This window comes from Alosa alosa, unplaced genomic scaffold (assembly GCF_017589495.1).
Source record: "Alosa alosa isolate M-15738 ecotype Scorff River unplaced genomic scaffold, AALO_Geno_1.1 AALO_1.0_unplaced_2, whole genome shotgun sequence".
Taxonomy (NCBI): Eukaryota; Metazoa; Chordata; class Actinopteri; order Clupeiformes; family Clupeidae; genus Alosa; species Alosa alosa.
In genome coordinates, this window is record NW_025962321.1 from 1,253,172 (window position 1) to 1,278,240 (window position 25,069).

Sequence of the window (25,069 nt, forward strand, 5' to 3'; positions counted from 1 at the left end):
ATTAGATATAACATAATACTAAGATCTTCCATATCTTTATTATTTTTCCTATATAAAAATAAAAAACTTTTATTATTTTATAATGAAGACATTATAGATTTTTATACTTTTGATTCTGGTAGATGTGTATTTAATTATAATAAAGTTATTAGAGTCTTTTATCAAAAATTAACAGAAAATGATTCAAATAAAGATTATATTATACATAAAGATACATTATATGTTGTTAAAAATTTAACAGAAATAAATATTTACAGTAATTTTATTCATAATTATGATCATTCTATAAATTTAAATAATGGAAAATTTATTTTTATTAATCATAATATTATAACTATATATGATATATATAAAAATAATACAATTTTTTTATTAGAATTAGATAATAATGTTACTATATTAAATTCATTATATTATTTTCCTATACATGCTATAGTCCTTAATATATTTTTTAATGAAAAATATTATTTATTTTTAATATATATGAAAAAATCCGTAATTCAAAAATTACAATTATATAATATTAGTCACTCTATAATCTATATAATAGACTCTCAATTAATTATTAGCACAAAGTTATTTATAGGAAAATTTAATCCTGACGTTAAAAAATCATATTTTAATTTTTTAGATAAAAAAATTGTAAAAATAGATAAAAATAAAAAATTAATTTTTGATAATCAAAACTTAAATTTAAATTATGTCCTACACTTAATAAATGAAAATTCTAAAAAATTAGATATTATAATAAATAATAATAAATACTATGGCGATCACCATATGCTAGCAGAAACTAAAGAAAGAATAATAACTCATTTATATAATGATATAGAAGATAGTTCTTAATTAATTAATTTTTTATAAAAATCTAATTCATCTCCTTCTAATATATATCCATTAATCTTTCCTTCTTGTCCTGGTCTACTTGTTATTTTACATAAAATTTTATTCTTAGTTTTTAAATCTTCAAATATTCTTGGATCAATTTTTTCTTTTATTTTTTCTAATTTTTCCTTAAAATCATTTCCATCTATTCATATAATTCCTCCCTTAACTAATATATTACTTCTTGTAAATTCATTGTTATTATTATATGCACATGTAATTATTTTACAATATTTTACTATTCCCTATATAGAAAAACTTCCCTTCTCTAATTTCAATGCTCTATATTTTTTATTTCCTCCCATACATCTTATTACTGAAATTTTACTTTTTCCTATTTTAGTATTAGCAGGAAATCTTCCCATTTCATATTTTCTTTTTCTCTTAATTCTTGGAACCTTTTTTCCTGTTTCTAATTTTTTATATCTTCTTGCTCTACTAATTCCCATTTATATTTTTATCAATTAACTTAAAATTAAAATATGAGAGAAATTATTTCATTACATATAGGTCAAGCTGGTGTTCAACTTGGTAATCAATGCTGGGAATTGTTCTGTAAAGAACATTCAATAGATAACGAAGGAATAAAATAGAATTATACAAGAGGTGATTAGTCACATACATTATTTATGGAAACAGGTAATAAGAAATTTGTTCCCCGTGCTATTTATATTGATTTAGAACCTACTGTTATCGATTAGATAAGATATGGTGATACTAAAAAATTATTTCATCCAGAAAATCTTATTTCAGGCTATGAAGATGCTGCTAACAATTTTGCAAGAGGCCATTATACTATAGGTAAAGAAAAACAAGATCAAGTCCTAGATCGTATAAGAATATTAGCAGAGAACTCTAATACTCTTCAAGGTTTCATGGTATTTCATTCAATCGGTGGTGGAACAGGTTCAGGGTTCACTTCTTCCCTATTAGAAAAGTTATCCGTAGACTATGGTAAGAAATCTAAATTCTCATTCACCATATATCCTTCTCCTAGAGTTTCTACAGCTGTAGTTGAACCCTATAATGCAGTACTTTCAATGCATTCACTCATAGAACATACAGATGTATCTATAGTATTAGATAATGAAGCTATATATGATATAAACAAAAATCTATTGAATATAGAAACACCTACATATACAGATTTGAATAGACTAATCGCTCAAGTTATTTCCTCTACAACTGCATCATTGAGATTTGAAGGTCAATTAAATGTAGATATAACAGAATATTAGACTAATTTAGTTCCTTATCCAAGAATCCATTTCATGTCAGCAAGTTATGCCCCATTATTCAATAAAGAAAAAATATTCCATGAACAATTAACTGTAGCTGATCTTACTAATAGCTTATTCAAAGAATAGAATCTAACTGTTAAATGTAATCCTAAATTAGGTAAATATGTAGCATGTTGTTTAATGTACAGAGGTGATGTTTAGCCTAAAGATGTAAATGCTTCAGTAATAAATATTAAAACAAGAAATGATATTCAATTTGTAGACTGATGTCCTACCGGTATTAAAGTAGGAATTAATAATCAAGCACCAGAATATATACCTAATACTAAAATAGCTAAAGTAACAAGAGCTGCATGTATGGTTGCTAATACAACAGCCATAAGAGAAGTCTTTATAAGAATAAGTAGAAAATTCGATATGATGTTCTAGAAAAGAGCTTTTGTTCACTGATATGTAAGTGAAGGAATGGAAGAAGGTGAATTTAATGAAGCAAGAGAAGACTTACAAGCTTTAGAAACAGATTATTTAAATGTTACTAATGAAGAAGAATAATTAAAACACTAATTTTAAAATTTTATAATAAAATGGTTTTATTAGAATTAAGTAATAAATTAATTAAATCAATAAATAATATTAACAATTGTGTTATTTTAGACAATAGTGTTATAAATAAGACATTAAAAGAAATAACAAATGCACTTATATAGAATGATGTATCAATAGAATTAACATTACAATTAAAGAATAATATAAAGAATTCTATAAGAATAGAATAGAAAAATAAAGGAATAAATTTAAGAAAAGTTATATCTAAAGCTATATTAACAGAATTAATTAATTTAGTTACTATTAATGGTGAAAATAAAGATATAATTAATTTAGATAAAGGATAGAATAATATATTTCTATTATTAGGATTATAGGGAGCAGGAAAGACAACTACAGCTAGTAAATTAGCTTATTATTATAAAAGAAAAGGATATAAGACAGCATTAATATGTGCAGATACGTGTAGAGCTGGAGCATTTGATTAGTTAAAATAGAATGCTACTAAATTAAAGATACCATTTTATGGATCTTATAATATAAATTCACCTACATAGATTATTAATAATGGAATTGAAATTTTTAAAAAGGAAAATTATAATATTATTATAATAGATACATCAGGAAGACATAAGGAAGAGAAGCAATTATTTGATGAAATGAGAAATATATATGAAGTAGTAAAGCCTACACATACATTATATGTATTAGATTCATCTATTGGATAGTCAGCATAGGAATAGGCTAAAGCATTTTAGTCATAGGTACCGTTAGGGTCTATAATAATAACTAAAATGGATAGTGGGAATAAGGGAGGAGGAGCATTATCATCAGTATCTAATACTAATACTAGTATATCATTTATAACAACAGGGGAAAAGGAGTTAGACATAGAGCCATTTGATCCACAGTCATTTATTAAGAAGTTATTAGGATAGAGTGATTTGAAGTCTATAATAAATGAGTTATAGAATAATTAGAGTTATATGGATGATATATAGAAATTAACAGAGAATATAGAGAATAAAAACATTACATATAATATGTTATTAGATTATTTAAAGATATTTAACAATATAAATCCATCATAGATATAGAGTATGTTAAATGTAGGGGGAAATAATTCAAATTTAACATAGTTAACGGAAGATTGAAATAAAAATACTAAAATAATTTTAGATTCATTTACTAAGTAGGAGAGAAATTCTGATTGAAGAATATTTAAAGATAATAGTAGAGTCAAGAGAGTAGCAAGAGGATCGGGAAAGAGTATTAGTATGGTATAGTCTGTTGTTGATACATTAAAGAAGTTATAGAAGGCGTTTAAATCTGGTATATTAGATAAGGCAAATGAATTATTTAAGAATAAGGGATTAACGAAGAGACTATTTAATAATAATAATTTTAATATGAATACATTAATGAATTATTTAGCGCCTAATTAGACTAAGTTTAAAAAGAAATAAATATTTTTAAATTTATTTTAAATTTAAATTTATGTTTTTTTAATTTATAACACTAATGAGATTATTAACATATACAAATCTTATTTGTAATAATAAGGAATGTAATTCTACATTACCTATGAAGATAAAATTAGAGAGATTAGAGATTGAGTAGAGGAAGATTGATTAGAATATTATACTTAATATTTATAAGTATTTTAATTATGAGAAGTTAAAGGAGGGATATAGATAGATAAGATAGGATATAGTATTAGATGAGATGTTACCAGATGTATTAACACCAACACATGTTAGTATTATTAGTAAGCTTTATTATGTATTATTTTAGATTAATATAATAGAGGGAGAATTAGTATGTAATAAGTGTGGGAATAGTTTTCCTATAGTTAATTCTATACTTAATTTAAATTAAATATTTTTTATTATATTATTTAAATGTTTATTTAATTTTTTATATCTTTTAGGGATATTATAGAGATAGATTGAGTCATTATTATCATTTATATTTTCAAATTTTAAATTAAAGATATCTAGTTTATTATCAATATATTGGGAGTAGAGGGAGATATTAACATGAATATCGCAAGAGAACTCTACAGTTAGATTTAAATTAAAGAGGGTTTTTTCATTTTTATATTTACAATTTAGGAATGAAATATCTCATATGATAATGGCTATATGGGAGTTAGATTTTATATGGAATACTTTTTTAATTATTCTTTTCATGAAACCATTATTTAAAAAATTTTTATTTCAGGATTCATTTTCTTTTATGGTAGTATATATTTTAAAGGGAAAAAGATTTTCTTTAATGAAAACATCTTTTTGTAGTCTTTGATTATTATTTATCATGATTATGCTTGTAGTAGGATCATTATCTATAGTTTTTATTATATTCTATTGTTTTATGGCTAGATCATGAAAGTATATTATATCTCAGTCATGTAAGGATTTATCTTTATATTGTATACTATTAGGATGAATAAAGGAGTAGACGGGAAAATTAGTAAATTTTGAGAACAATATTTCATTATAGAAATATATAGGGATTTTTTCGTTAGGATTATTAGGAAAATATTTTTTATATAAGTATTCTATATCATAGCAATGGATATCATCATTTTTTTCTAGGGAGTTATAGAAGTATTGGAGTAGAATGTATAGATAATTATCTAATTTTTTTTCTATATTTAATTTTGAGAATATATTATAATAGCTTCGGGAAAAATAGGAGTTATTTCTTTTTAATTCGAAAGTAGTATAGAGATTTTCTAGGAGATTTTCGTAATTATATAGGAGATTATTTAAATTTATTGTATAGAAATTTATAATTTTTATTCCAGTTGAGGGATTATTTATTTCTAATGATTTAATAAATTTTTTTTCAGATATTATATTATTTTTTAAGAATATTTTATTTATTTTATTGTCTTTTATAAGGGATGAGTATAAGTAAATAATTAGTATAAGTATTATTAATATGGATATGGAGATATTATATTTATAATATTTATTTAATTTTTTTAAAGAATAGATCATTATTATATAAAATTTATGTAATTATTATTTTATTGTTTTTATTTTTTATTTGGAAAAATTATTTAATTATTTTCGATATTATTTCAAGTTATGTATCTATTGGGAATATTATAGAAATAGATTTGATCATTTTCTTCTATTTGTTGGAGTTTTATGATTTCATTAATTTTATTCACATTATAATCAACGTATTTACCGTATATGGTTATATGGAGCTATAGATCGCATATGAATTTTTGATCTGAGGTTATGATGATTGAGTCAATAAAATCGCTATCTTTACAGTTTAGGTATACAAAATCTCAGATGGCTATGCCTGTTTGTTCATTATTATAGATTATTTTTTTTAGTATTCTTTTCATGAATCCATTTTTATATAATTTATTTAATCAATTTTTATTGATATCATCTTCGTACATATCAATTTCGCAGATATATTTTAGTTTTGTATCGATAGCTTCTGGTATTAGAAGGGATCTATATATATAAGAATTATTTTTATCGTATCTTTTTACTACTTTCTATTGTTTTAATAGTAGATCATGATAGTATATGAAGTCTCAGCTATTTTTTAATTGGTTTATGTATTGAATATTATTTAGGGATATTTTATTATACTATTCTTTTTTTATGGAGGAGGTGAATAGCATTTCATTAAATATTGGTATAGGAGTTTTTTCATTAGGGTCTGTAAATTTATATTTTTTGAATATATTCATTAGATTGATTATATTAATGCCTTCATGTTTTAGATAGAAAACGAAAGTGGATTGGATATCGAGTAGATAAGCGTTAAGATTTTTATCTATGTCATTAAAATCAACGGAATAAAAAATATCTGCTTCATATTTATTATTATTATTGGGTTGATGTTTTTTTAATTTGAATTCATTATATAATTTTTCGAATATATTATTATGTTTATGTAAAAAATCATTAATTTCTATATAGTATAAATTTAAATTTTCATTATCATTAATTTTAAGGGTTTGGATCAATTCTTTATTTTTTACGATTTCCATATTTAATAAATTCTATATGTTTGATTTTGTATTTTTTGGATTCTGGGGAAGTTTTATTAGGGATTTTTTATTGAAATATTTTATTGAGAATATTGTTATGAGTGTGATTAATAGCATTATTATGAAAACAATGAGTATTTTATTTTTTTGTTCTATTATTTTTTCCATTTAAAATTTAAATTTATGATGATTATTGGATAGAATGATATAAAAATTATTGTCCGAATTATTTAATTATTTTCTATATTATTTCACGATTTATATCTTTCAGGGATATTATAGAAAAAAACATCATTATCTTTTTCAATTTCTTCTATTTTTACGGTATAGCCTGAGTTTTTATTATTATATTTATAATGTTTACCGTATATGATGAAGTGTAACTATATGTCGCATATGAATTTTTTATCAAGGGGATTAAGGAATGATTCATTAAAATTATTTTTTTTACAGTTTAGGTATACAAAATCTATTATGATTATGCCGGCATTTTCATTATTATAGATTATTTTTTTTAGTATTCTTTTCATGAATCCATTTTTATATAATTTATTTGATCAGTTTTTATTAATATCATCTTCGTACATGTTTAATTGGTATATATATTTTCAAAATTTAGAATTAAAGGATTCAGATATTAGTATGGATCTGGATATATATGAATTATTATAATTATATCTTTTTATTACTATCTATTGTTTTATCATTAGATCAAGATAGTATATGAAGTCTCAATCATTTGTATCTATTTGATCGGTATACTATATTTTATTTGCGAATATTTGATTATACTATTTTTTTATGGAGCGAGTTAATAGTATTTCATTAAATATGGGTATAGGGATAGAGTCATTATATTCATATTTTTCAAATAATTCTATAATTTCTATTATAGCGGATCCAAATTCTGGGATTCACATGAAAAAACAAAATCTTCCGGTTAGATATCAATTAAACTATTTATTAATATTGATAATATTAATAATACGAAGATTGAATCTACGTATAATTTTAGATTTATTTCTTTTTATTTTGAATTCATTATATAATTTTATTATTTTATTTTCATGTTTATGTAAAAAATCATCAAGTTTTATATAATATAAATTTAATTTTTTATTGGGTATTGTTTTAATTAATTCTTTCTTTTTTATAATATTCTAATTTAATAATAGATTATATATTATGCAAGGTTCTGGTTCTGTTGATTTTATTAATTGAGAGCATTTTATGAATATTAATGTTATAATGATTGCAATTATTAATAGTAATAATAAAACGCTTAATGTTTTATATTTATTTCTTTTTGTATTTTTCATTTATATTTAATAAATCAGAATTATTTTTGTGTAGAGAGAAAAATAAAATAATTATTATATTTTAATAATTATTATTATTTTCTATTTCATTTCATTTTTTATATCTTTCGGGAATATCAAAAAAATAAATTTCCTTATCAGTATCTTCTTTAATATCCAAAGTATAATTAGAATTATCTTTATCATATTTACTATATATACTAATATGTAACTAAATATCACATATAAATTTTTTATCATTTTTTCTAATTACTAAATCATTATAATCACTGTCTTTACAATTTAAGTATAAAAGATCTAATATTATTATACCTATATATTCATTATTATAAAATATTTTTTCTATTAATCTTCCCATATATCCATCTTTAAATAATTTTTCTTTTCATTCTTTATTGATATCATCTTCTCACATATCAATTGAGCATCTATATCTATACGGAATTTTATTATGTTTAGGTATTAATATACTTGTTAATATATATCTTGATCCATTAACACTATATCTTTTTACTACTTTCTATTTCTTTATTAATAAATCATAAAAATATATAAAATCTCATTCATCTGTCTATCCTATATACTATGTATTATTTAAACCTATCTTATTATACTATTCTTTTGTAGACTAAATAAATAGCATTTCATTAAATATTGGTATAGGAGTTTTTTCATTAGGATTAATATATTTATAATCTTTAAATAAATCCTTAATTTCTTTTATATGATTAATTATAGAATTACCTTTATATATAATTTTATCGAATATTTTATTTAAATATTTATTAAGATTTTCATCTATATTATTAAAATTAATAGGATAAAAAATTTTACATTCTTCTATATTCTACATCTAACTTTTTTTTATTTTAAATTTATTATATAATTCTATTATTTTATCTTTATGTTTATATAGAAAATCACCAACTTCTATATAATATAAATTAAAATTTATAATTCTACTCTTTAATAATAAATTCTTTCTTTTTTATAATAGTCTAACTTAATAATTCATCTATTGTCATTATAATAGGTTCTGGTTTTACTAGAGGATTTTTTCTAAAATAATTTATTGAAATTATCAATGATATAATAATTAAAATTATTAATAACAATAATATAATAATAAATATTATCTTTTTATTATTTCTTTTTGTTGTTATTTTTTTCATAAAAATATAATTTTTTTGTAGTTTATTTCTAATTATATTATAAATAAGAATTATTTAATTATTATTTTCTATTTCATTTCATTTTTTATATCTTTCTGGAATATCAAAAAATAAACTTCATTATATACTTCATTATCTTCTATATCCAAAGTATAATTAAAATTATCTTTATCATATTTACTATATATACTAATATGTATCTAAATATCACATATAAATTTTTTATCATTTTTTCCAATTACTGGATCATTATAATCACTGTCTTTACAATTTAAATATAAAAGATCTAATATTATTATACCTATATATTCATTATTATAAAATATTTTTTCTATTACTCTTCCCATATATCCATCTTTAAATAATTTTTCTTTTCATTCTTTATTGATATCATCTTCTCACATATCAATTGAGCATCTATATCTATACGGATTTTTATTATTTTCAGGTATTAATATACTTGTTAATATATATCTTGGTATATCATTAGAATATCTTTTTACTACTTTCTATTTCTTTATTAATAAATCATAAAAATATATAAAATCTCATTCATCTGTCTATCCTATATACTATATATTATTTGAGCCTATTATATTATACTATTCTTTTGTAGACTAAATAAATAGCATTTCATTAAATATTGGTATAGGAGTTTTTTCATTAGGATCAGTAATATATTCATGGTCTTTTAATAAATCTTTAATTTCTTTTATATAATTGATTGTTGGACAATATTTATCTATAAATTTATTAAATATTTTATTTAAATATTCATTAAGATTCTTATCTATATTATTAAAATTAACAAACTAAAAAATTTTACATTCTTCTATATTCTAAGCTTTACTTCGTTTTATCTTAAATTTACTATATAATTCTATTATTTTATTTTCATGTTTATATAAAAAATCACCAACATCCACATAATATAAAGTAATATTTCATTTTTTATTTATAATAATAAATTCTCTATTTTTTATAATTTTCTAATTTAATAATTCATCTATTGTCATTATAGATTCTGGTTCAATTAATTTTTTTCCTTTAAAATAATTTATTGAAATTATCAATGATATGATAATTAAAATAATTAATATTATTATTATAATAAATATTATCTTTTTATTATTTCTTTTTGTTGTTATTTTTTTCATTAAAAATATAATTTTTTGTAGTTTATTTATATTTCTAATTATATCTAAAATAAGAATTATTTAATTATTATTTTCTATTTCATTTCATTTTCTATATCTTTCTTGAATATCATAAAAAAAGAATTCATTTTTTTCTTTAATATCTTTTATATCCAAAGTATAATTAGAATTATCTTTATCATATTTACTATATATACTAATATGTAACTAAATATCACATATAAATTTTTTATCATTTTTTCCAATATATAAATCATTATAATCACCAACTTTACAATTTAAATATATAAAATCTATTATAATTATACCTACATATTCATTATTATAAAATATTTTTTTTATTATTCTTACCATATATCCATCTTTAAATAATTTTTCTTTTCATTCTTTATTGATATTATCTTCTCACATATCAATTGAGCATCTATATCTATATGGATTTTTATTATTTTCAGGTATTAATATACTTGTTAATATATATCTTGGTATATCATTAGAATATCTTTTTACTACTTTCTATTTCTTTATTAATAAATCATAAAAATATATAAAATCTCATTCATCTGTCTATCCTATATACTATATATTATTTAAACCTATTATATTATACTATTCTTTTGTAGACTAAATAAATAGCATTTCATTAAATATTGGTATAGGAGTTTTTTCATTAGGATCAGTAATATATTTATAATCTTTTAATAAATTTTTAATTTCTTTTATATAATTGATTGTTGGACAATATTTATCTATAACTTTATCAAATATTTCATTTAAATATTTAATAAGATATTCATCTATATTATTAAAATTAATAGGCTAAAAAATTTTACATTTATTTATATTCTAAGCATTACTACGTTTTATTTTAAATTCATTATATAATTTCATTATTTTATCTTTATGTTTATTTAAAAAATCACCAATTTCTGTATAATATAAATTAATGTTTTCATGTTTACTCTTTATAATAAATTCTTTCTTTTTTATAATATTTTGAATTAATAATTCATCTATTATCATTTTAATAGGGACTGGTTCTATTAATTTTTTTCCTTTAAAATAATTTATTGAAATTATCAATGATATGATAATTAAAAATAATTAATAATATAATAATAAATAAATATTATCTTTTTATTATTTCTTTTTGTTGTTATTTTTTTTTTCATAAAAATATGATTTTTTGTAGTTTAATTTATATTTCTAATTATATCTAAAATAAGAATTATTTAATTATTATTTTCTATTTCATTTCATTTTTATATCTTTCTGGAATATCAAAAATAAATTTCATTTTCTTCTTTAATATCTTCTATATCAAAGTATAATTAGAATTATTTTTATCATATTTACTATATATACTAATATGTAACTAAATATCACATATAAATTTTTTTTATCATTTTTTCCAATTACTAAATCATTATAATCACTGTAAATTTAATCTTTACTTTAGCAATCATATTTAATGGTTTGAGGTGATTATTATCACTTTTCCATATATGCAATACTTTATAGTAAATTTATTTGATCATTATCCGGAATCTGTTCTAGAGTCAATGAATGGTAAGAAAATATTATGAGATACACCTATTTAGACTGATAAAGATTATCAGATGAATAGTTTATATCACATAATGTTCCTGATATTGTAGTTCTGATTTAAGAGTAAGAAAACGTTAGGATGAATCATTGAGATTACAGTCTGTAGTGATAGGTATGTTGCCTTAAAGGAAAGAGCTAAAAAAGAGATTTCACTATTCCATTAAAAACTGAGCTAAAAAATTCTACTTGAGGCGTGAACTTTTATTGTTGTTTTTAGTAGCTATAGATATATATATTTCATGTTGTTATAAAAAAGAACTTCAATCATCTGATTTTAAAGGTCATATTTCATTTTTTAGGCAAATAGGTGGTCCATAGAGCAATCCGTGGTACATTAGATATCGTCTATTATCATTTTAAAAGGTGCGTAAAGGCGGCCATTAGAAACATTATTAATTAATTTATCATAATTTATAATTATAAAAAAAATTAATAATATAATAATAAAAATATCTTTTTATTATTTCTTTTTTCATTTTTTTTTCATAAAAATATAATTTTTTGTAGTTTATAATTTTTATGTTTATTTCTAATTATATCTAAAATAAGAATTATTTAATTATTATTTTCTATTTCATTTCATTTTTTATATCTTTCAGGAATATCATAAAAAAAAAATTCATTTTTTCTTCAATATCTTCTATATTTTAAAATTAAAATTATCTTTATCATATTTACTATATATACTAATATGTAACTAAATATCACATATAAATTTTTTATCATTTTTTCCAATTACTGGATCATTATAATCACTGTCTTTACAATTTAAATATATAAAATCTATTATAATTATACCTATATATTCATTATTATAAAATATTTTTCTTATTATTCTTCCCATATATCCATCTTTAAATATTTTTTCTTTTCATTCTTTATTAAGATCATCTTCTCACATATCAATTGAACACCTATATCTATATGGATTTTTATTATTTTCAGGTATTAATATACTTGTTAATATATATCTTGATCCATTAACACTATATCTTTTTACTACTTTCTATTTCTTTATTAATAAATCATAAAAATATATAAAATCTCATTCATCTGTCTATCCTATATACTATATATTATTTGAGCCTATTATATTATACTATTCTTTTGTAGACTAAATAAATAGCATTTCATTAAATATTGGTATAGGAGTTTTTTCATTAGGATCAGTAATATATTTATGATCTTTAAATAAATCTTTAAGTTCTTTTATATTATTAATTATAGAATTATCTTTATCTATAACTTTATCAAATATTTCATTTAAATATTTAATAAGATATTCATCTATATTATTAAAATTAAAACTAAAAAAATTTTACATTCTATTTATATTTTACATTTAACTTTTTTTATTTTAAATTTATTATATAATTCTATTATTTTATTTTCATGTTTATATAAAATCACCAATCTCTATATAATATAAAGTAATTTTTCATTTTTATTCATAATAATAAATTCTCTTTTTTTTATAATAGTCTAACTTAATAATTCATCTATTATCATTTTAATAGGGACTGATTCTATTAATTTTTTTCCTTTAAAATAATTTATTGAAATTATCAATGATATAATAATTGTAATTATTAATAATAATATAATAATAAATAATATCTTTTTATTATTTCTTTTTCTTTTGTTATTTTTTCATAAAAATATAATTTTTTGTAGTTTATAATTTTATGTTTATTTCTAATTATATCTAAAATAAGAATTATTTAATTATTATTTTTTATTTCATTTTTTATATCTTTCTGGAATATTATAAAAATAAATTTCATTATCTTCTATATCCAAAGTATAATTAGAATTATCTTTATCATATTTACTATATATACTAATATGTATCTAAATATTACATATAAATTTTTTTTATCATTTTTTTCAAATTATGGATCATTATAATCACTGTCTTTACAATTTAAATATAAAAAATCTATTATTATTATACCTATATATTCATTATTATAAAATATTTTTTCTATTAATCTTTCCATATATCCATTTTTAAATAATTTTTCTTTTTCATTGTTTATTAAGATCATCGTCTATCAATACATCTATATCTATAGCATTTATATTATTTAATTTTATCTTGTTAATATATATCTTGATCCAAAATATTCTTTTACTACTTTCTATTTCTTTATTAATAAATCATAAAAATATATAAAATCTCATTCATCTGTCTATCCTATATACTATATATTATTTGAGCCTATTATATTATACTATTATTTTTTGTAGACTAAATAAATAGCATTTCATTAAATATTAATATAGGATTTTTTTCATTAGGATCAGTAATATATTTATAATCTTTTTAATAAATTTTTAATTTCTTTTATATAATTGATTGTTGGACAATATTTATCTATAACTTTATCAAATATTTCATTTAAATATTTAATAAGATATTCATCTATATTATTAAAATTAATAGGCTAAAAAATTTTACATTTTATTTATATTCTAACATTACTACGTTTTATTTTAAATTTATTATATAATTCTATTATTTTATTTTTATGTTTATTTAAAAATCACCAATCTCTGCATAATATAAATAATATTTCATTTTTTATTCATAATAATAAATTCTCTATTTTTATAATTTTCTAATTTAATAATTCATCTATTGTCATTATAGATTCTGGTTCAATTAATTTTTTTCCTTTAAAATAATTTATTGAAATTATCAATGATATGATAATTAAAATAATTATTAATATTAATAATATAATAATAAATATTATTTTTTTATTATTTCTTTTTTTGTTGTTATTTTTTCATAAAAAATATAATTTTTTTGTAGTTAATTTATATTTCTAATTATATCTAAAATAAGAATTATTTAATTATTATTTTCTATTTCATTTCATTTTCTATATCTTTCTTGAATATCATAAAAAAAGAATTCATTTTTTTCTTTAATATCTTCTATATCCAAAGTATAATTAGAATTATCTTTATCATATTTACTATATATACTAATATGTAACTAAATATCACATATAAATTTTTTATCATTTTTTCCAATATATAAATCATTATAATCACCAACTTTACAATTTAAATATATAAAATCTATTATAATTATACCTACATATTCATTATTATAAAATATTTTTAATATTATTCTTCTCATATATCCATCTTTAAATAATTTTTCTTTTCATTCTTTATTGATATTATCTTCTCACATATCAATTGTACATCTATATCTATACGGATTTTTAATATTTTCAGGTATTAATATACTTGTTAATATATATCTTGATCCATTAACACTATATCTTTTTACTACTTTCTATTTCTTTATTAATAAATCATAAAAATATATAAAATCTCATTCATCTGTCTATCCTATATACTATATATTATTTAAACCTATTATATTATACTATTCTTTTATAGTCTAAATAAATAGCATTTCATTAAATATTGGTATAGGAGTTTTTTCATTAGGATCAGTAATATATTTATAATCTTTTAATAAATTTTTAATTTCTTTTATATAATTGATTGTTGGACAATATTTATCTATAACTTTATCAAATATTTCATTTAAATATTTAATAAGATATTCATCTATATTATTAAAATTAATAGGATAAAAAATTTTACATTTATTTATATTCTAAGCATTACTACGTTTTATTTTAAATTCATTATATAATTTCATTATTTTATCTTTATGTTTATTTAAAAAATCACCAATTTCTGTATAATATAAATTAATGTTTTCATGTTTACTCTTTATAATAAATTCTTTCTTTTTTATAATATTTTGAATTAATAATTCATCTATTATCATTTTAATAGGGACTGATTCTATTAATTTTTTTCCTTTAAAATAATTTATTGAAATTATCAATGATATAATAATTAAAATAATTAATATTATTATTATTATAAATATTATCTTTTTATTATTTCTTTTTGTTGTTATTTTTTTCATTAAAATATGATTTTTTGTAGTTAATTTATATTTCTAATTATATCTAAAATAAGAATTATTTAATTATTATTTTCTATTTCATTTCATTTTTTATATTTTTCGGGAATATCAAAAAAATAAATTTCATTTCATTTTTTAATATCTTCTATTTTTAAATTATAATTAGAATCTTTTTCATTTTCTTTATAATATTTACTATATATACTAATATGTATCTAAACATCACATATAAATTTTTTATCATTTTTTCCAATTACTGGATCATTATAATCACCATTTTTACAATTTAAATATATAAAATCTATTATAATTATACCTACATATTCATTATTATAAAATATTTTTCATATTACTCTTCTCATATATCCATCTTTAAATAATTTATCTATCCAATGTTTATTAAAATCATCTTCATACATATTAATTATACATCTATATGTAATTTTATCATGTTTAGGTATTAATATATTTGTTGATATATATTTTGTTTTATCATTATTAGAATATTCTTTTACTACTTTCTATTTTTTTATTAATAAATCATAAAAATATATAAAATCCCATTCATTTATCTATCCTATATACTATATATTATTTAAACCTATCTTATTATACTATTCTTTTATAGTCTAAGTAAATAATATTTCATTAAATATAGGGATAGGAATTTTTTCATTAGAATCAGTAATATATTTATAATCTTTTAATAAATTTTTAATTTGTTTTATATTATTAATTATTCAAGAAGAATCATTTGTAACTTTATCAAATATTTCATTTAAATATTCATTAAGATTCTTATCTATATTATTAAAATTAATAGGATAAAAAATTTTACATTCTTCTATATTCTACATCTAACTTTTTTTTATTTTAAATTTATTATATAATTCTATTATTTTATTTTCATGTTTATATAGAAAATCACCAACTTCTATATAATATAAATTAAAATTTATAATTCTACTCTTAATAATAAATTCTTTCTTTTTTATAATATCCTAACTTAATAATTTTTCTATTGCTATTATAGGTTCTGGTTTTACTAGAGGATTTTTTCTAAAATAATTTATTGAAATTATCAATGATATAATAATTAAAATTATTATTAATAATATAATAATAAATATCTTTTTATTATTTCTTTTTGTTGTTATTTTTTTCATAAAAATATAATTTTTTTGTAGTTTATTTCTAATTATATCTAAAATAAGAATTATTTAATTATTATTTTCTATTTCATTTCATTTTCTATATCTTTCTGGAATATCATAAAAAAAGAATTCATTTTTTTCTTTAATATCTTCTATATCCAAAGTATAATTAGAATTATCTTTATCATATTTACTATATATACTAATATGTATCTAAACATCACATATAAATTTTTTATCATTTTTTCCAATTACTGGATCATTATAATAACCATCTTTACAATTTAAATATAAAAGATCTAATATTATTATACCTATATATTCATTATTATAAAATATTTTTCTTATTACTCTTCCCATATATCCATCTTTAAATAATTTTTCTTTTCATTGTTTATTAAGATCATCTTCTCACATATCAATTGTACATCTATATCTATATCTATACGGAATTTTATTATGTTTAGGTATTAATATACTTGTTAATATATATCTTGGTATATCATTAGAATATCTTTTTACTACTTTCTATTTCTTTATTAATAAATCATAAAAATATATAAAATCTCATTCATCTGTCTATCCTATATACTATATATTATTTGAGCCTATTATATTATACTATTCTTTTGTAGACTAAATAAATAGCATTTCATTAAATATTAATATAGGAATTTTTTCATTAGGATCAGTAATATATTTATAATCTTTTAATAAATCTTTAATTTCTTTTATATAATTGATTGTTGGACAATATTTATCTATAACTTTATTAAATATTTCATTTAAATATTTAATAAGATATTCATCTATATTATTAAAATCAGCAAACTAAAAAATTTTACATTCTTCTATATTCTACATCTAACTTTTTTTTATTTTAAATTTATTATATAATTCTATTATTTTATTTTCATGTTTATGTAAAAAATCACCAATCTCTGCATAATATAAATCATTTTTTTCAATTCTACTCATAATAATAAATTCTCTATTTTTTATAATTTTCTAACTTAATAATTCATCTATTGTCATTATAGATTCTGGTTCAATTAATTTTTTTCCTTTAAAATAATTTATTGAAATTATCAATGATATAATAATTAAAATAATTAATATTATTATTATTATAAATATTATCTTTTTATTATTTCTTTTTGTTGTTATTTTTTTCATTAAAATATGATTTTTTGTAGTTAATTTATATTTCTAATTATATCTAAAATAAGAATTATTTAATTATTATTTTCTATTATATTTCATTTTCTATATCTTTCTGGAATATCATAAAAATAAATTTCATTAAATTTTTTAATATCTTCTATATCTAAAGTATAATTAGAATTATCTTTATAATATTTACCATATATTATAAAATGTATCTAAACATTACATATAAATTTTTTATCATTTTTTCAAATATATGAATTATTATAATTACCAACTTTACAATTTAAATATAAAAGATCTAATATTATTATAATTACATATTCATTATTATAAAATATTTTTTTCTATTAATCTTTCCATATATCCATTTTTAAATAATTTCTCTTTTCATTGTTTATTAAGATCGTCTTCATACATATTAATTGAGCATATATATGTAATTTTATCATTATTAAAATATTCTTTTACTACTTTCTATTTCTTTATTAATAAATCATAAAAATATATAAAATCTCATTCATCTGTCTATCCTATATACTATATATTATTTGAGCCTATTATATTATACTATTCTTTTGTAGTCTAAGTAAATAATATTTCATTAAATATTAATATAGGAATTTTTTCATTAGGATCAGTAATATATTTATAATCTTTTAATAAATTTTTAATTTCTTTTATATAATTGATTGTTGGACAATATTTATCTATAACTTTATCAAATATTTCATTTAAATATTTAATAAGATATTCATCTATATTATTAAAATTAATAGGATAAAAAATTTTACATTCTTCTATATTCTACATCTAACTTTTTTTTATTTTAAATTTATTATATAATTCTATTATTTTATTTTCATGTTTATGTAAAAAATCACCAATCTCTGCATAATATAAAGTAATATTTTCACTTTTACTTTTAATAATAAATTCTCTTTTTTTATAATATCTTGAATTAATAATTCATTTATTAACATTTTAATAGGGGTTGGTTTTACTAGAGGATTTTTTCTAAAATAATTTATTGTAATTATTATTGATATGATAATTACAATTATTGTTAATAATATAATAATAAATATCTTTTTATTATTTCTTTTTTTGTTTTTTCATTAAAATATAATTTTTTGTAGTTTATTTCTAATTATATCTAAAATAAGAATTATTTATTTATTATTTTCTATTTCATTTCATTTTTTATATCTTTCAGGAATATCATAAAAATAAAATTCATTATCTTTGTTAATATCATTTATTATTATATCAAAATTTAAATAATTTTTGCCATATTTACCGTATATTATAATATGTATCTAAACATCACATATAAATTTTTCATTTATTCCAATTATTCAATTATTATTATAATAACTATTTTCACAATTTAAATATATAAAATCTATTATAATTATACCTATTAGATTTTCTTCTTTATTACTTATTTTTTTTATTATCCTTCGCATATATCCATCATTATATAATTTTTTTATTCATTTTTTATCAATGTTATCTTTAGATATATCAATAAAACATCTATATCTACAATTAGTTTCATTAATTTTAGGCATTAATATAGCTATTCAATGATATCTCTATAAATCATTAGTATATTTTTTTACTACTTTCTATTGTTTTATTAACAAATCATAATAATATATAAAATCTCAATCATCTATCTATCCTATATACTATATATTATTTAAGCCTATTGTATTATACCTTTCTTTTGTAGACTAAATAAATAGCATTTCATTAAATATTGGTATAGGAGTTTTTTCATTAGAATTAATAAATGTATAATCTTCAAATAAATTTCTAATGTCTTTTATAAGATCAACATTTTGACAATATTTATTTTTAATTTTATTAAATATTTTATTTAAATATTTATTAAGATATTTATTAATATTATTAAAATTAATAGGCTAAAAAATTTCATATTTATTTATATTCTATACTTTATTTCTTTTTTTCTTAAATTCATTATATAATTCTATTATTTTATTTTCATGTTTAAGTAAAAAATCTCCAATTTTTATATAATATAAATCATGACTTGAAATTACAATATTTTTAATAAATTCTTTATTTTTTATAATATCCTAACTTAATAATTCTTCTATTATTGTTGTTGATTTATTTTCTTTTAAATATTTTATTAAAATTATTGTTATAATAATTATAATTATTATTAATATAAAAATAAATATCATTTTATTTTTCTTATTATTTGTTGTTGCTGTTTTTTTCATTTAAATATTAAAATATAATTTTTATGTTTATTATATAATTTTTATGTTTATTATATAATTATATAAAATAAGAATTATTTAATTATTATTTTCTATTTTATTTCATTTTTATATCTTTTAAGAATATCAAAAAAATAAACTTCATTATCTTCTTTAATATCTTCTATATCTAAAGTATAATTAAAATTATCTTTATCATATTTACTATATATAGTAATATGTAATTAAATATCACATATAAGTTTTTTATCATTTATTCCAATTAATAAATCATTATAATCACTGTCTTTACAATTTAAATATAAAAAATCAAATATTATTATACCTACATATTCATTATTATAAAATATTTTTCTTATTACTCTTTTCATATATCCATCTTTAAATAATTTTTCTTTTTATTGTTTATTAAGATCATCTTCTCACATATCAATTGTACATTTTTGTTTATAAGATAAAGTTTCATTATTTTCAGGTACTAATACAGCTGTTCATATATATATTTTTTAATATTATTTATAGAATATTTTTTACTACTTTCTATTCCTTTACTAAATCATAATAATATATAAAATTTCATTCATCTGTCTAACATATATACTATTTAATATTTACATCTATTATATTATACTATTTTTCCATATTAAACGAAGTAAATAACATTTCATTAAATATTAATATAGGATTTTTTTTCATCAGAATTAATAAATTTATAATTTTCAATTAAATTCCTAATTTCTTGTATATTATTATTTGATAAATCGTATTGACTTATAAGTTTATAAAATATTTTATTTAAATACTTATTAAAATACTCATTTACATTATTAAAATTAATATTCTATAAAAATTCACAATCATTTATATTAGAAGCATTATTTATTTTTTTCTTAAATTCATTATATAATTTTATTATTTTATTTTCATGTTTATGCAAAAATTATCAGTCTCTACATAATATAAATTTAATTTTCAAGTTTTACAATTAATAATAAATTCTTTATTTTTTATAAATTCCTAACTTAATAATTCTTTTATTGTCATTTTAACATATTCTAATTCTGTTGATTTCTCTCCTCTAAAATAATTTATTGATATTATTATTGATATGATAATTAAAATTATTAATATAATAATATTAAATATTATCTTTTTATCACTTTCTTTTTTTTTATTTTTTTATTTAAATTTAATTTTTATGTTTATATATTTGTTTTATGTTAATTTCTAATTAATTTTAAATAAAATTAAATAATAATTAATTAGTTATTATTTTTTAGTTTATTCCATATTAAATATCTTATTGGAATATCATAAAAATAAACTTCATTATCTTCTTCAATATTATTTAATTTAATATCTAAATCTAAATAATCTTTATTATATTTAATATCTTTTCCATATATACTAATATGTATCTAAATATCACATATAAATTTTTTATCATTTATTTTAATTTCTGGATCATCATAATCTCCATCTTTACATTTTAAATATACAAAATCCATTATAATTATACCTATTATATCCTCTTTATTATAAATTATTTTTTTTACTATTTTTTTCATATATCCATCTTTATATATTCTATCTGTTCATTCTTTATTAATATAGTCTTCATACATATTAGTTGAACATTTAAATCTATAATATTTAATTTTATTATTTTCAGGTATTAAAATATCTGTTGATAAATATTCATTTGTATCATTATGATATTTTTTTACTACTTTCTATTGTTTTACTAATAAATCATAATAATATACAAAATCTCATTCATCTGTCTAATCTATATACTATATATTATTTTTACCTATTATATTATACTATTTTGTTGTAGACTAAGTAAATAGCATTTCATTAAATATTGGTATAGGTGTTTTTTCATTAGGATTAATATATTTATAATCATTAAATAAATCATTAATTTCTATCGTACTATTAATTATTAAACAAGTATCATTTATAAATTTATCGAGTATAATATCTAAATATTTATTAAATTGCTTATCTATATTATTAAAATTAATATTCTATAAAAATTCACATTTATATATATTTTGAATATCACGTTGTTTTATTTCAAATTCATTATATAATTCTATTATTTTATCTTTATGTTTATTTAAAAAATTATTAATCTATATATAATATAAATTAAGATTTTTAATTTCATTCTTAATAATAAATTCTCTATTTTTAATAATTTTCTAATTCAATAATTCTTTTATTGTCATTTTAATATATTCTGATTCTATTAATTTTTTTCCTATAAAATAATTTATTGAAACTATTATTGATATAATAATTATAATTATTATTAATAACAATAATATAATAAATAATATTTTTTTATTATTTCTTTTTGTTGTTATTTTTTTCATTTAAATATTAAAATATGATTTTTTTGTAGTTTATATATTTTTTATGTTTATTTTTAATTATATTAAAATAAGAATTATTTAATTATTATTTTCTATTTCATTTCATTTTTTTATATCTTTCTGGAATATCATAAAAATAAATTTCATTATCATATTCAAGATTTTCTATATATAAAATAAAATCAAATTTCTTATTATCGTATTTACCATATATTGTAATATGTATCTAAACATCACATATAAATTTTTTATTATTTATTTCAATATCAAAAATAGTATATTGATCATCCTTACAATTTAAATATACAAAATCAAATATCATTATACCTACATATTCATCTTTTAAAAATATTCTTTTTATTCTTCTTCTCATATATCCATCCTTATATAATTTTTCTTTTCAGTTTTCATTGATATGATCATATTCATACATATTAATTAAACATATATGTTTATAATATGTATTTTCTTCATCAACAGGTATTAATATACCTGTTGATAAATATTCTTTTTTATCATCTTTAGAATATATTTTTATAACTTTCTATTCCTTTACTAACAAATCATAATAATATATAAAATCTCATTCATTTGACTAACCTATATACTATATATTATTTAAACCTATCTTATTATACTATTCTTCTATATTAATAAATGAAGTAAATAACATCTCATTAAATATTAATATAGGATCTTTTTCATCAGATTTAATAAATTTATAATTTTCAAATAAATCCTTAATTTCAACTATAGTATTAATATTTATTGATAAATACTGTTGATTTTTAAAAGTAATATATATTTCATTTAAATATTTATTAAAATGCTCAACTATATTACTAAAATTAATATTCAAAAAAAATCCATATTCTTCTATATTCTACGCCTAACTTCTTTTTATCTTAAACTCATTATATAATTCTATTATTTTATTTTCATGTTTATGTAAAAAATCTCCAATCTATATATAATATAAAAGTATATTTCAATTATTATAATTAATAATAAATTCTTTATATTTTATAATTTCCTACTCCAATAATTCCTCCATTCTTTTCACCCTAATAATTTCTAATTTTTTTAATCCTTTCTCCTTAAAATATTTTATTCCAATTATTAATAATATAATAATTATAATTATTAATAATATAATAAATATTATATTTGTTTTATTAATGTTTTCTTTTTGCATTCTAATATTATTAAATATATTTTATGTAATTTTTGTGTTAATAATTATTATATTTTAAATAATTTTTATTTTTATTATAAAATATAATAATTATTAAAAAATATAATAATTATTATTTTATAATTTATTCCATATGATATTATCTTTATACTACCATAATTTCTACTCATCATAATTCACAACTAAACTCTTTAATTCTTTCTAATCTACTCTAATATTATCACTAATTAATATAAATAAATTTAAATACAATAAAACTAAAAAATATAATTAATTAATTTCCATAGTACTTATCTCACTTATTCTCTTCTCAAGAACAGTATATATATCAGAATCTACCTATAAATATATATTTTTTAATACATAATACTACTCCATTATTCATAATATCATTAATATTAATACTATAATTAATAATACTATTAAAAATGTATAACTAATCTTACTTAATATCTTGTAATGACAATAATTTTCATTTTTTATAGGTATTTCTAATCACTTATCACAACCTAATGCACTCTCTATACCCAATGATAAATTAGATCTCTTCCATCAATAATTTATCTTATTAAACATCTAATAAGATATAATCTTCTCTATATACTACTTAGGTAATAATAATAATGTTATCTATACTAATATATACAAATATAAAAATATAATTGTCAAATTTATTAATAAAAGAAATGAAAAATTTTTTAATTTTAATATTAATAAATTGATCATTGATGTAATGAATATTGTAATAAATATTATTATTATTATTATATTGTAATTCATTTTAATCTAAAATAAATGCTATATTTTTCCTCTTGTTATATATAAACATATAATAATTATTCCAATCAATGAAAGAATACTCTTGATCATATTAAATTTATACAAAGACATTTTATGTTTATTAGTGTTAAAATATTAGCATGGAAAATGAATCAGATGGAAATTATTCTGATGTAGATATACAAACTGATGATGAAAATTATAAAAAAATA

At 17.3% G+C, this 25,069-nt stretch overlaps 2 pseudogenes; both read left to right on the forward strand.

Moving 5' to 3' along the window:
• Nucleotides 1–1,367: 1,367 nt before the first annotated feature.
• On the forward strand, nt 1,368–2,678 carry LOC125290199 (annotated as a pseudogene).
• Nucleotides 2,679–2,710: 32 nt separating this feature from the next.
• On the forward strand, nt 2,711–3,643 carry LOC125290200 (annotated as a pseudogene).
• The last annotated feature ends 21,426 nt before the right edge of the window (nt 3,644–25,069 follow it).